At 38.6% G+C, this 13,680-nt stretch overlaps 1 pseudogene across 1 annotated transcript; it reads right to left on the reverse strand.

Annotated features, from left to right (window-relative positions):
• Positions 1 to 12,693: 12,693 nt before the first annotated feature.
• Positions 12,694 to 13,415, reverse strand: LOC117079767 (annotated as a pseudogene). Its single transcript, XR_004435609.1, has one exon. The product of XR_004435609.1 is annotated as a peptidyl-prolyl cis-trans isomerase A-like (transcript).
• Positions 13,416 to 13,680: the final 265 nt, after the last annotated feature.

Genomic DNA, 13,680 nt, shown 5'->3' on the forward strand with positions numbered 1-13,680 from the left:
GCACTCCAGCTTGGGTGACAGAGTGAGACTCTATCTCCAAAAAAAATGGTTTTTTTAGATGAAAAATGATCAAACACCTAATTTATGTTTCTAGATTAGGTTCTATTATCTCTAGGAAAAATATAAAAAAGAAGGGAGCTCATATTGGTGGTGTATCTTCTACCTGTCAAACATGGAGTTGAGAAGTTTTCAATAATGTCCCAGGAGGCAGTTGTTATTGTGCCCATTTCACATGGGAAGAAACTGAGCAGAGAAGTAACTGAGCAGTAATCCTATAGATATAAAGGGGCAAAAATCATATTTGAACCTAGTTTTGTTACTCATGCTCCTTGCAAACTAAATAAAATATTATTTCTGAAATATTTACTCTTAGTTTACTTATATGCTTACTTTTATTTAATGACTAAGATTTCCAAAGCACTGCCACATATATTATCCCATTTCAAGGCAGCTGGGGCTGGGTTTGGTGGCTCACACCTGTAATCCCAGCACTTTGGGAAGCCAAGGCAGTCGGATCACCTGAAGTCATGAGTTCAAGATCAGCCTGGCCAACATGGCGAAACTCCGTCTCTTCTAAAAAATATAAAAATTAGCCTGGCGTAGTGGTGCATGCCTATAATCTCAGCTACTAGGGAGGCTGAGGCACAAGAATCGTTTGAACCTGGGAGGTGGAGGTTGTGGTGAGCCGAGATCTCACCATTGCACTCTAGTGTAGGCTACAGAACAAGACTCTGTCTCAAAAAAAAAAAAAAAAAAAAAGGCAGCTGGTAGAATGGAAAGCTTGTGGAGGTTGTGATGATAAGCAATAATGTATATAGATTATATAATATCTAGTGTAAAACATATGCTCATTCACTATTATTATTATTGATCCTTCCAACAGGCTTAGTAGACGTTAGGTAGTACAGCTGTCTTGACAGAATTCCTCTACAAAAATCAATCCCTTTCACATTATACTCTACAAGCAAGAATTGATCTTTTTAATATTTATTTATGTATATATTTATTTATTAAAAAACATTTTTTTTTGAGACAGAGTCTTGCTCTGTCACCCAGGCTGGAGTGCAGTGATGTGATCTCAGCTTACTGCAACATCCACCTCCCAGGATCAAGCAATTATCTTATCTCAGCCTCCCGAGTAACTGAGATTACAGGTGCCTGCCACCACATCCAGTTATTTTTAGTAGAGATGGGGATTCACCATGTCGACTAGGCTGGCCTGGAACACCTGACCTCAAGTGATACGCCCACCTCGGCCTCCCAAAGTACTGAGCTTACAGGTGTGACCCACTACACCCGGCCTATTTATTTATTTTAGAGAAAAGTTCCTGCTCTGTCACACAGGCTGCAGTGCAGTGACATGATCATAGCTTACTGCAGCCTCAAACTCATGGGCTCAAGTGATCCTCCTGCCTCAGCCTTCCAAATAGCAAGTACTATAGGCATGCACCACCACACCCAGCTAAGATTAAAATTTTATTTACAAGGTAGTTACAAGAATCTCAAAACCCCATATTCGACTTCAATTTTTTTTTTTTTTTTTTTGAGATGGAGTTTCACTATTGTCACCCAGGCTGGAGTGCAGTGGTGCAATCTCTGCTCACTGCAACCTCCGCCTCCCAGGTTCAAGTGATTCTCCTGCCTCAGCCTCCTGAATAGCAGGGATTACAGGTGTGCACCACCACACCCAGCTAATTTTGTATTTTTAGTAGAAACCAGGTTTCACCATGTTGGCCATGGTTGGTCTCGAACTCCTGATCTCAGGCAATCCTCCTGCCTCAGCCTCCCAAAGTGCTGGGACTACAGACGTGAGCCACCGCACCTGACCTCAACTTCAATTCATTTACAATACAGGCAGGCAGGGAAAGAAAGGTTATTACGTATGAGATAGGCTTACAATCTTCCCTAGTCTAGTCAGCATTGAAGAGTTGTCTCCCATCTACAAAATAAGTTTCCTTTTCCACCAGGCCTAAATGTTATGTAAAGATACTATTTGTCATAAGTTTTATTATCTTCTCCTCAAGGAGATAATAGAGCCTTTCTTTCAGTGTCTTGCTCCATAGGCAGAAAAGCACCCCCTGAAGATGTGCAGACCATGCTTGAATAGGTGGTGAGAGCAGTTATCATGACGCAGAAGGATGATTCCGGTTTGACTTCAGCTGCTGCATTCCTATTCTCTGGATAGTAGACAGTGAAGTGCAAGAGAAGTGCTCTGTATCAGTGACTCACAACAAGACAGGAAATCTCAAGCAGGTCCACCCTTCCTTCCTGCCCTCCGAAGAGCTGAGTTGCAGAACCGCAGGCCACAACTAGCCTAGAATCTTGGTGAGAAGGGCTGGAGCCAGGAGTCAGAGACAGAGCTACTGCAATCAGCTCTTGAAATGGATTCACATCAGGGCCCTGCTGCAAGGAAAATACTTTCCTCTTTTTTCTACAAGAATACTTTTCTGTTGTGATTTCTCTTTTCATATTTACTCAGTATCTCCCTGGCTTATTCTGGTCTTTGTATTGTTTTTAAAAATGAAAACAATGGGCTTGATATAATTCAGTTGATTAGACTTCATTTATACCAAGTTTAAAAAGCATGCAAGAAATGACTTCAGTCATTATCAAGTAATGTCTCCACAATGGCAAAATGGCAGAAAGTGTTTCACCAGCAAAATGTAATTGCATTTACAGTAGAATTTGGGACCTAGAGTAAAATTCCTTCAACTCATGTTTCCCTTCATGTGAGCAGCAAACCATGATGATAATAATAAAGGCTAACAATTACCCCAAGGACTGATCTAAACACTTTTGCAATTTAAGACATTTAAGGGTTACAACTAGCCTTTGAGATCTATACATTTTTATTTCTCCCATTTTCCAGATGAGGAAGCTATCAAAGTGAATGAAAGCCTCATCAGATCTCCCAAAATTGTTTTAAACCTCATAAATAGTAAACAAAGCCCAAATATATAAAATACATTTACATGTGTGTGTGAGTAATAAATAAATCTGCTGCTTGCAGTGATTTATTGTAAGAGTCAAATGAGTAAATAATATAAAATGATGATTTATATATTTCCTGAATTTGGCCAGTTCAGTAATCTATTTCCAATTCATTCAAAAAAATGTAAAAAAAAAATCTCTACTAAAAATCAAGTCAAAACTCTTCAAAGAGTTGTTTACAACAGACCAAATATGTTAGTAGCTTTTGACAAGTCTATTTCGTTATCTTCCTGCAAGGTAACAATGTCAAAAAAAAAAAATGTAGCAGAAGTCTGAATTTCTGTGTGTCAATCAACAAACTAGGTCGGAGACTGAAAAACTTCCTGGGAGGATGTGTATATGTGTGTGTGTGTGTGTGTGCGTGCGTGTGTGTGTGTGTAGAAAGAGAGCAAAACTATCTTTCAATTCTCACCTCCTTTTATTTTCCTGCTCTCCCCAAACTTAACCCAAACCTTGTATTCCAGCCAACCCAATAGACTTCTAATGTTCTTGTTCATTGTCTCACATGTTTGAATATGGTGCTATTTCTGTGTCTAAAAAGCCATTCCCCTCTGCATTCCACCTAGCATGTACCTGCAAATCCTCCAGCATTTTGAATTCTTCTATCCATCTGTTCATGTACTCCAGGAGTACTTATTGAATACATACTATGGAATAGGCATGGGAGTAGGAGACAACAAGGTCACTGTTCTGATGGGGCATGCATTCTAGGGCAGAGAGAGACACAAAGTTAAGGAAGAGGAAAGAAAATGAAGGAGGTATGGAAAGAAGGAAGGAAGAAATGGGAAGAAGATGGAAGGAAGGAAGGAAGGAAGGAAGGAAGGAAGGAAGGAAGGAAGGAAAGAGAAAGAGAGGGATATAGGAAAAGAAAGACACTAACAAATCATGGCTAGTGTTATGCAGAGTCAAATGACATCCGTTGAGTGGTTACTTACATCAGGTATCAGGATTCCAGGCACCTAAGTTGAGTTCTGAATGACAAGAAGGAGCTAATCACGCAGAAATACGAGGAATAGCATTTTGGCATCAAGAACCACTGGTTCAGAGGTGCTAAGCCTAGAGAGCAAGCTAGAGTTCCCAAAGAACTGAAAGGAGCCAGCATGATTGAATTATAGTCAGGGGTCAGATCCCATTGGCTTCATAATACCACTAAGAAATTGAAATTGAGGCCAGAAGCGGTGGCTCACGCCTGTAATTCCAGCACTTTGGGAGGCCAAGGCAGGTGGATCACAAGGTCAAGAGATGGAGACCATCCTGGTCAACATGGTGAAACCCCATCTCTGCTAAAAATACAAAAAAAATTAGTTGGGTGTGTTGGCACACACCTGTAATCCCAACTACTCAGGAGGCTGAGGCAGGAGAATCACTGGAACCCAGGAGGCGGAGGTAACAGTGAGCTGAGATGGCGCCACTGCACTCCAGCCTGGGCGACAAGAGCAAGAGTCTATCTAGAAAGAAAGAGAGAAAGAAAAGAAAAAGAAAGAAAGAAAGAAAGAAAGAAAGAAAGAAAAGAAAGAAAGAAGAGAGAGAGAAAGAGAAAGAAGGAGAGAGAGAGAAAGAGAGAGAGAAAGAGAGAGAAAAAGAAAGAAAGAAATTTAAATTGAAAATTTAAAGTGGAGGATTAGTATAATCTAATCTATCACTCTGGCTGTTGTGTGAGCGCACACGTACTGTTAGGGAGTGAAGTGTAGAAGAGGAAACATGAGCTAGAATATAGGTGCATGTGTCAAGCCAATTCTTTCTTCTTTGTGCTCATACATTTTGTAAATACTCAATATTAACATTAACATGTTCTTTAAAAACTGGTTTATGTTTTCTTTTCTCGTACTTAGATAATGAGATCCTTAAAAGCAGGCCTGAACCATCATTGTACAATAAACATTTCCTGCATGAAAAAATTAATGAAAGAATGAATAAATAAAACAAGATCTCTTCCCAGAGAAAGTTTAAAGCCTCTGAAGACATCAGACATCCATTCGTATAACTACATAACAAAGTGAATCATTTACATTGCAAAAGACAGAGAAAGCATTTTACTTGAGGGCAGAGAAGGGAGAAAGCATATTACTCAAATAAAGATGTGATACTGAATTAGAATGTTATGGTCTGATGTTCTTTAACACAGTACAATGTTAAAACAAGGTGGCAGGAGTTGGACATAAAACAAATTGAGATGGCTTCCACTTCTGATGTTTCACAGTTTCAGATAATGGTTATATTTGCACTCAGAGTTCTGGGTCAAGATGAAATTCAAATGAATCTACTGGGAAGTTATTTATCTCTGCTGAACCACTAAGTAAAAAGTAAACAAGAGTGTCAAATCACTTTTGAATTGTTCAAATTACAGCAAAACCCTGACAATGGGATAAAGTGCTCACATTCTAGATGTTTCTTCTCTGGGTTATAAAAAGGTCAGTCATGAGGAAGAGTGAACTTTGTGTTTAGTGGACTCCCTTCATTCTTTTCTGCACCTCTGTCTCCTTAGGGGCTGCCCTGTCTCTACCCAAACATTCAGGGACCTCACCTCGCACAAATGATAATCAAGGTGATTTCTACCCAATTCCTTTCCTTCCTGCTTTGCTCCCCCTTCCCCAGCCTACTTCAACTAGCCACATACATCAGGTAGCCTTTACCTCACAACAAAATACTACAAATCTTTGGGACTTAAAACAGCCACTTATAATTTCTCACAGTTGTGGTGATAGTGCCTCTGGATGAGGCCGGCTCATTTGAAGTTGCGTGATCTAAAATGGCCTCCCTCTCACACTTGGGGCTACAGCTAGGACAACTGGTATGTTTAAGGCCTTTCTTCAAATGTTCTCTCATCCTCAAAGAGTGTAGCTCACATGGTGGCAGAAACATTCTCATCAGCAGGAGAAGGTAAACCCTATATGCAAGACCCCCTCAAGCCTCTGCATATTTTTTTCCCAGAGACCATGTCTGCCCAGGCTGTTGCCCAGGCTGGCTTCAAACTCCTGGGCTCCAGTGATCTTCCTGCCTCAGCCTCCTGAGTAGCTGGCACTACAGGTACGGATCACCATGCCCAGCCTACACCATATTTTTCAATGTTCCATTGGCCAAAGCAAGTTACCCAGCCAAACCCAGGATTACAGGATAAAAACATAAACTCAACCTTTGATGGGAGGACTGGCAAAAATCCCACTGCAAAGGGATATAAGTAATTTGTGACCATTTTGTGAACAGGGTTATAAGTAATTTGACCATTTTGTGATCTATTACACTATCATTTTGAAGAAATTTCGTAAATTTGATTCACAATAAGGTGATAAGAACTCCTAAGAAAGTATTTTGCTTCTTAATATGGCAAAATTTCTCACCTCAAGAGAATTGAGCTTCAGAGTCAGAATTCCAGGCCCAGTGGCAAATTAGAAAGAGTTGTTCTTCTGCAATGGACTCGTGCAGCCCCTCCAGTCCTGATCTTTAAGAAGCCACCTATTTGAACACAGATTCCACAACCTTTTCCCTTCTCCCCACCCCTTAGAAAGTTTCATTACTGTGTGCTTGACAGTCACGATTTGAGTCACAGAAGACAGTGTAGACTCTACCAAACACCTAGCATATAAACAGTTCAATAAATATTGGTTCAATTAATTAATTCACGTATGTGTGTGTGTGTGTGTGTGTGTGTGTGTGTGTGTGTGTCTATGAGTGTATGAATGTACTGAGAGAAAGGGAGGGAGGGTGAGCTTGCACAAACACCAGCTCCATTCCAAATGCTGCCATAAGGAGTCAAAAGGTATCATGGCAGAGAGGAAATGGCATGGGTTTTAAAGTCAGATGAACATACTGCCTTTGTAACCTCGGGTAAATTTCTTAACGTCTCTGAGCCTTAATGTCCTCATCTATAAAATGGGCATAATACCTTTGCTATACCTTTTCTACAGGGTCATTATGAAAAGTAAATTGAATGATATACACAGAATGCCTATAACAACACATGACTCGTTATAGACTCTGGTAATCAGCAGGAAGCAGGGGTCGAGCCTAGCTTCCCATACAAATTTCATTCTTTTCTCTCTCCTTCCGTTAACCTTAGTGCTGCTGTCCTTTGGTTGTCTGCCTCCTTCCACCTACCAGCCCTACCTAGACCTAATCAGAGAAATGAGCATGGAAGGAAATGGGGGTGGAGGGGGTGTTTTTAGATGGAACCTGTATCTTTAGGTTCTATCTGTGAGAGGTTGTTCTAGCTGCAGCAGTAGGAGGTAAAGTGAAGGGAAAGAATGGCCACAGCAATCTTACTTCTAAAAGTAAGTATCTGACTGCTCACTGTCTGTCATGGTGCTGCATAAACTCACAGCATAAGCAACTGCCTATACCTGGATTTAGCCTTGATGAATTTGGCACTCAGAAATTATGGGTAGATTTCAAGTAACTGTTGCAGACAGAACACCATGCCTTTCCTTCTTGGCCCCTAAACCTCACATTCCACTGAAATGCTGGTTTAAAATATATGCATATAAAAGAGAATAAGCTCATAATAAATCCCAGGACCAAGGAATTACAGATTTCTATATATTTCTCCAAGATAGGTGCAGGATGGGATCACAGACTGCCTGGATGCAAATATCAGCTCTGCCAGTCGTAACCTGTATGACTTTGAGCAGTCCTGTTTCCTCATTATAAAATGTGGATAATTATAGGACAGTTGACCCTTAAACAACATGGATTTGAACTGCATGAGTCCACTTCCACATGGATTGTTTTTCATCCCGGGGCAGATCAAAAATACAATGTTCGTGGAATGCAAAACTGGCCTATAATAAACGCTAACTTTTGCATACACCAATTCCCAAGGGACCAATTTGCCAAACTTGAGTATGCACAAATTTTGGCAGATGCAGGGTTCCTGGAACCAATTCCCTGCATATACTCAGAGTCGACCGTAGCTACCTCATAGCGTTGTTGTGAGGATTGGCCAAGTTAATCACAATATAAGCACTTAGGACAGTTCCTGGAACACTGCCTAATAAAAGTTAGATTTTGTTGTTATAAATTGAAGCCAGAGAATCTACAGCCAAGAAATTAAACAGAAGAAAGCTGCAAGTTCAAAGTTTGAAACTGGCAAGAATGCCAAGGGAAAGTGAGACCGATATCAAGAGTATGGGTTTAACGCTTACAGTAAAGCTGTACAAGTCCACCTTCAACCCATTCTCTACTCCCTCATCTACACACAAGGGTGATGTGTACCCTCATTTAAAACCAAAAGAGTAATCTCTAAAGAAGTCAAACAACCTGCCTATAAAGGGCTAAGACCCCTGTTATGGGTACTTGGCACATAACTGCTGCCTCTCTGTTTCTGTTGACTAAACAATTTAGCATAAGGAGATCACCAAATGATACACGAATTTTTAAAAATACACATCTAGACACCTTTTCTGAAACTTCCCCATGTCAAAATATAAAGCCTAAAAACTTTCTGAGAAAAGAAACCAATTATCTATAAGGAGATTTGAATCTGACTGGTGCCAGTCCCTTCCCAGCAAATTGGTTGCTAGGGGATCATAGAAAGTGCTTTAATAGTTCTGAGGGAAAATTTTCTTGAAACTAGAATTATGGACTTATCTAATCTATTTTTTAGCTCCTATGCATAGTTTCTGAGAAAAGCAATTATTTGGGGACGTACCGGAGCAAAAACAAAAAGTAACCCAAGACAAAGAAGATTATGGCAGCAGAGAAAAAAGTAAACTTTACCTAGAAATCTATGAAAAATAATTATTGAATGAGAGCTGTCCAGCAAGCTTAGGAAATCAACAGTCCAAACAGTAATAGGAAATCAGAGGGCTCTGAAGAATAAGTTTCAAGTAGAAATATTCAAGTAGGAAATATTCTTATTAAGAACTGGATGATCTTTGACAAGATGAAAATGGAAGGCATATTATAATTCTACTCACAAAAAAAGTGAATTAGAAATTCAAATTCTTGAAAAGATGTGTAAAGAAATCCTGGTATAAATATAAAACAATCTATAATATTGTGTAATATTTAAATAAATGGAAGAAGAGAATCTAGTTGACCTTGACACTTGAAATATTCTTCTTCAACTAGTACAGGTTTATTAACACACAGTTATATATCTCCTTCTTTATGGGTTCAATCATGCTACTTTGTGCCGTAGGTAATAATATTCACATTATTATAATAGCGCAAAATCCTTTTACTTAAAAAAAATTAATCAACCTATTGGCAAAGTACAGAATAATCAGTCATTGAGAACAGAATCCAAATGATAGAAATACTGACAATGTAAAAAGTTGGGAAATGCAGATAGCACAGAGACAGAGGGAGTATGTGGGGCATTAGTTTCCTTGTTTTATGGGATTATGAATCCAGATTTCTGAATTGATAGATCAAGAAAAAAGTATTAATTTGTTTAAACACATAAAGGTGGCCAGGCGCAGTGGTTCTGCCTGTAATCCCAGCACTTTGGGAGGCCTAGGCGGGTAGATCACCTGAGGTCAGTAGTTTGAGACCAGCCTGAACAATATAGTCAAACCCCATCTCTACTAAAAACACAAAAATTAGCCAGGCATGGTGGTGCACGCCTGTAGTCCCAGCTACTCAGGAGGCTGAGACAGAAGAATTGCTTGAACCCAGAGGCGGAGGTTGCAGTGAGCCGAGATCGTGCCACTGCACTCCAGCCTGAGCGACAGAGCAAGACTCTGTCTCAAAAAAAAAAAAAAAAAAAAAAAAAAGGTATAAAAGTAAACTCTCAGTGCCTCAGCTTTGTTTTTTGAAAAATGGAGTTGATGATATATGCCCTACTTATATCACAGCAACTTTGCTAGAAATGTCAAATCATATTAAAGGCATGGGAACGCTTGAGGAAATAAAAGCAGCACTGGAATATAAAGTGATTTTACCATCAAAGTGTCTAGCCTCCATAGAAGTTTGACCATTTGCTTATGCATCCTAACTGCAAATCACCAAAGGAGATTTACCATATCCAGCTGTTTTCATTCGCTCCTGTGGATTTCATCCCATGTGGCATCATAGGCCTTTAAAGCTGAAAGAGTTCAAAGATTTTTGCGTTCATCTTCCTTATTTCACAGGTGAAGAAACTAAGTCTACAAAAGTCAAGTGACTTGACAAAATTAAACAGCTCTTAAGTAACAGAGATGGGCTAGGAACTACGTATCCTGAATCCTAGAGCAATGTTTTTATATTATATTAGACAAATGGGGGGGAAAAAGTCCAGATAATAAATTGAGTCTACATTACTTCAGAAAGAAAGCTAGAAAGTTAGGACAAATAAATACATTCCTAACTTGTATAGGTTTATTCCATAACTTGTATGAATAAACAGTAATAAATAGCTCATTTATTTCTTAAGATTCATTCATTTAATTAGCCAGGTGCAGGTACAGTGACATGGCACCTGTAATCCCAGCTACTGGGGAGGCTGAGGCAGGAGAATCGCTTCACCCTAGGAGGTGGAGGATGCAGTTAGCCGAGATCACGCCACTGCACCCCAGCCTGGGCAACAGAGCAAGACTCTGTCTAAAAAAAAAAAAAAAAAAAAAAGATTAATTCACTTGATTGTTTTATATGCTAATATAATCTGCTCCATTAGATTTTAAAGGTGTTTCTCCTTTTTTATCTTTTTTGGATAGCATATAGATTTTAAAGTTCTAATGAGTAGTTCTATGTCTCTTAGTACCTGTTTGTTTTTCAGAATAATGAAGCTATATTAAGTGTTCACAAAAGTAATTTGGCTGATTGTCTCCTTCTATTTTTATTTTTGTGTTAGAAGTCATTTCAGACTTACAGAAACAGTAAGTCTGAACAGTAAGTCTGAAATAGCAAGAACAGTACAAACAACACTTAAATAGAAAAAGTCGTTACGCAGATTTTCCAAGTTTTAGCATTTGCTTTGTCTCTTCTATGTATATCTATTTAAATATATTACACATTTTTTAAATATACATTTTTTGAATCATTTAAGAGTAGGTGCACACATAATGCCTCTTTATCCCTTAATATTTCAGCTTATATTTCATAAGAACAAAATTTTGTCCTTAATGTCAGGATAATTATTAAATTGTAATAATTACCAAATATTTTTAAAACTCAGGACATTTAACATTGATAGAATACATTAAAGTTCATTTTAATTTCCTTACATGTTTCCAAAATATTATTTAAAGAATCTTTGTCCAGTTCAGGATACTGTCTAGGATTACATATCGCATTAAGTTGTCCTGTCTCTTTAGACTCATTTAATTTAAAGCAGTTTCTCAACATTCTTTTGTCTTTCATGCCATCAGCATTTATGATTAATACAGGCCAGTTGTTTCATAGAATGAAATCTATTAAGATTTGGGTTTCTCTGCTGCTTCCTTATGATTAGACAGAGATCATACATTTTTGGTTGGATTATCACATGAGTGATGTTGTGTCTTGCTTGTGTTATCACATTGGGAGGCATTTAATGTTCCTTTGCCTCTTGTTGATGATATCAGTGTTGATCTACTTGGTTAAGTAAGATGTCATTCTGCTTCTACACTATTTTCCCTCATAATTATTAAGTAACTTGTGGAGAGGTATTTTGAGACTGGGTAAATAACTTGTTCCTCATCAGAATTCCCTCTGCTAGATCTGGCATCTATTGATCATTCTATTGAGAATCAGTTATACTGTGATAGTTATAAAATGGTAATTTTCTAACTCCATTTTATCTATTTGTCTTCTCTATCAGCCAGGATTTTGCTGTAAGAAACAGCTTTTTCTTCTTCCTTATTTAACTATTAGGAGTTTGCACCCATTAATTCTTATTTCATTCATTTATAATTAATTAATTTCTCTCTCTCACTCTTGCTAAAATTATCCCAGATTTGTACTGGGATACCTGTTGAAATTCATTCAAACGGCTTCTGTGTCATTTTGATGCATATTCACCATTGTTTGAGCACCTCCTTACTTTCTGACACACAAAAATCCCAGACTTATCATGTACCTTCCCTGCCACGACCGTGAAATTAGCCTTTCTCCATGAAGCCCTAGTTCCTTATTTAGGCTGATTGATTTTTGAAGCTGACATCATGGAGATCAATCGTGTCCTTCTAAAACACAACTTCTCATTTCAACAGAAAGCAATCTAAAACTGGAAAGGTCTTAAGACTCATCTAAAAAGAAATATTCTCTGCTAATTTTTAAAAATTATTGTTCCAGGGTTAGGAATTAGATGTGAGAAATGAATCCATGGCAACAAAATGTACTGAAGTATCTATAAAAGAAACATTTCAATTACACACAAAATTAGTCTACAAAACAAATCAACTCTATTAAAAATAGTATTTCAAGTGAGTTGAAAATCACGAATTCACATTATGGTGCAAATGTAGACATAAGTTATATCTTGAAACTCTTTAAAAAAGTCAACATGGCTCAAATGGAAAATAGTATATTAACACAAACTCAAAATATTATTTTAAATATCCAATATGAAATATGTAATATAAAAAACAAGATGAAATTTAAAACCCTTAGTGTCTGGCATATTTAGGGGATAACATTTTTATTGAATAAATTAAGGAGATTTAGGAAAAGGGCAGCCACTTACAGGAATTCAAATAAAAATATGTACATGATGGACCATTGATAGAATGCCACATATGCCTTCCCTAACTGAATAGTGAGCAGCCAATTTCCAATTTAAGTATCATTTCTTTTAAAATTTTTTTGTTTGTTATTTAGTTTTTATTTCATAATCATAAACTTAACTCTGCAATCCAGCTAGGCATAGGGGAGAACAAGGAAAACATGGAACCCAAAGGGAACTGCAGCGAGAGCACAAAGATTCTAGGATACTGCGAGCAAATGGGGTGGAGGGGTGCTCTCCTGAGCTACAGAAGGAATGGTCTGGTGGTTAAGATAAAATACAAGTCAAACTTATTCGAGTTGTCCACAGTCAGCAATGGTGATCTTCTTGCTGGTCTTGCCATTCCTGGACTCAAAGCGCTCCATGGCCTCCACAATATTCATGCCTTCTTTCACTTTGCCAAAGACCACATGCTTGCCATCCAACCACTCAGTCTTGGCAGTGCAGATGAAAAACTGGGAACCATTTGTGTTGGGTCCAGCATTTGCCATGGACAAGATGCCGGGACCTGTATGCTTTAGGATGAAGTTCTCATCTTCAAATTTCTCCCCATAGATGGACTTGCCACCAGTGCCATTATGGCGTGTGAAGTCACCACCCTGACACATAAACCCTGGAATAATTCTGTGAAAGCAGGAACCCTTATAATCAAATCCTTTCTCTCCAGTGCTCAGAGCACGAAAATTTTCTGCTGTCTTTGGAAACTTGTCTGCAAACAGCTCGAAGGAGACACACAGCCCAAGGGCTCGCCGTCGACGGCAATGTCGAAGAACACGGTAGGGTTGACCATGGCTAGTAGTACAAGAATTTCCTCAAGCGGCAGCATCTGCAAAGCCCATTTCTTTTAAAATTTGACTTTTTTTTGTAAAAGCCAGCCAAGAAAGCAAAAAATAAAGATGAAAGAGCAGTTTATTACAAAGGCAGGCTGGAGTTCATGTTGTCTTTGCCCAAGAAAAGCAGGCAAGCCTAATCTATTGCATCCCAGAGGTGGCCTTTCATTGTGAAACCAGCTTGTGGCAACACCTCTTCTGCAGCCCTGAGGCAATTAAACATCTAAGAATGGACAATCC

The sequence above is a fragment of the Trachypithecus francoisi genome, unplaced genomic scaffold (genome assembly GCF_009764315.1).
Source record: "Trachypithecus francoisi isolate TF-2019V2 unplaced genomic scaffold, Tfra_2.0 Lachesis_group0, whole genome shotgun sequence".
NCBI lineage: Eukaryota > Metazoa > Chordata > Mammalia > Primates > Cercopithecidae > Trachypithecus > Trachypithecus francoisi.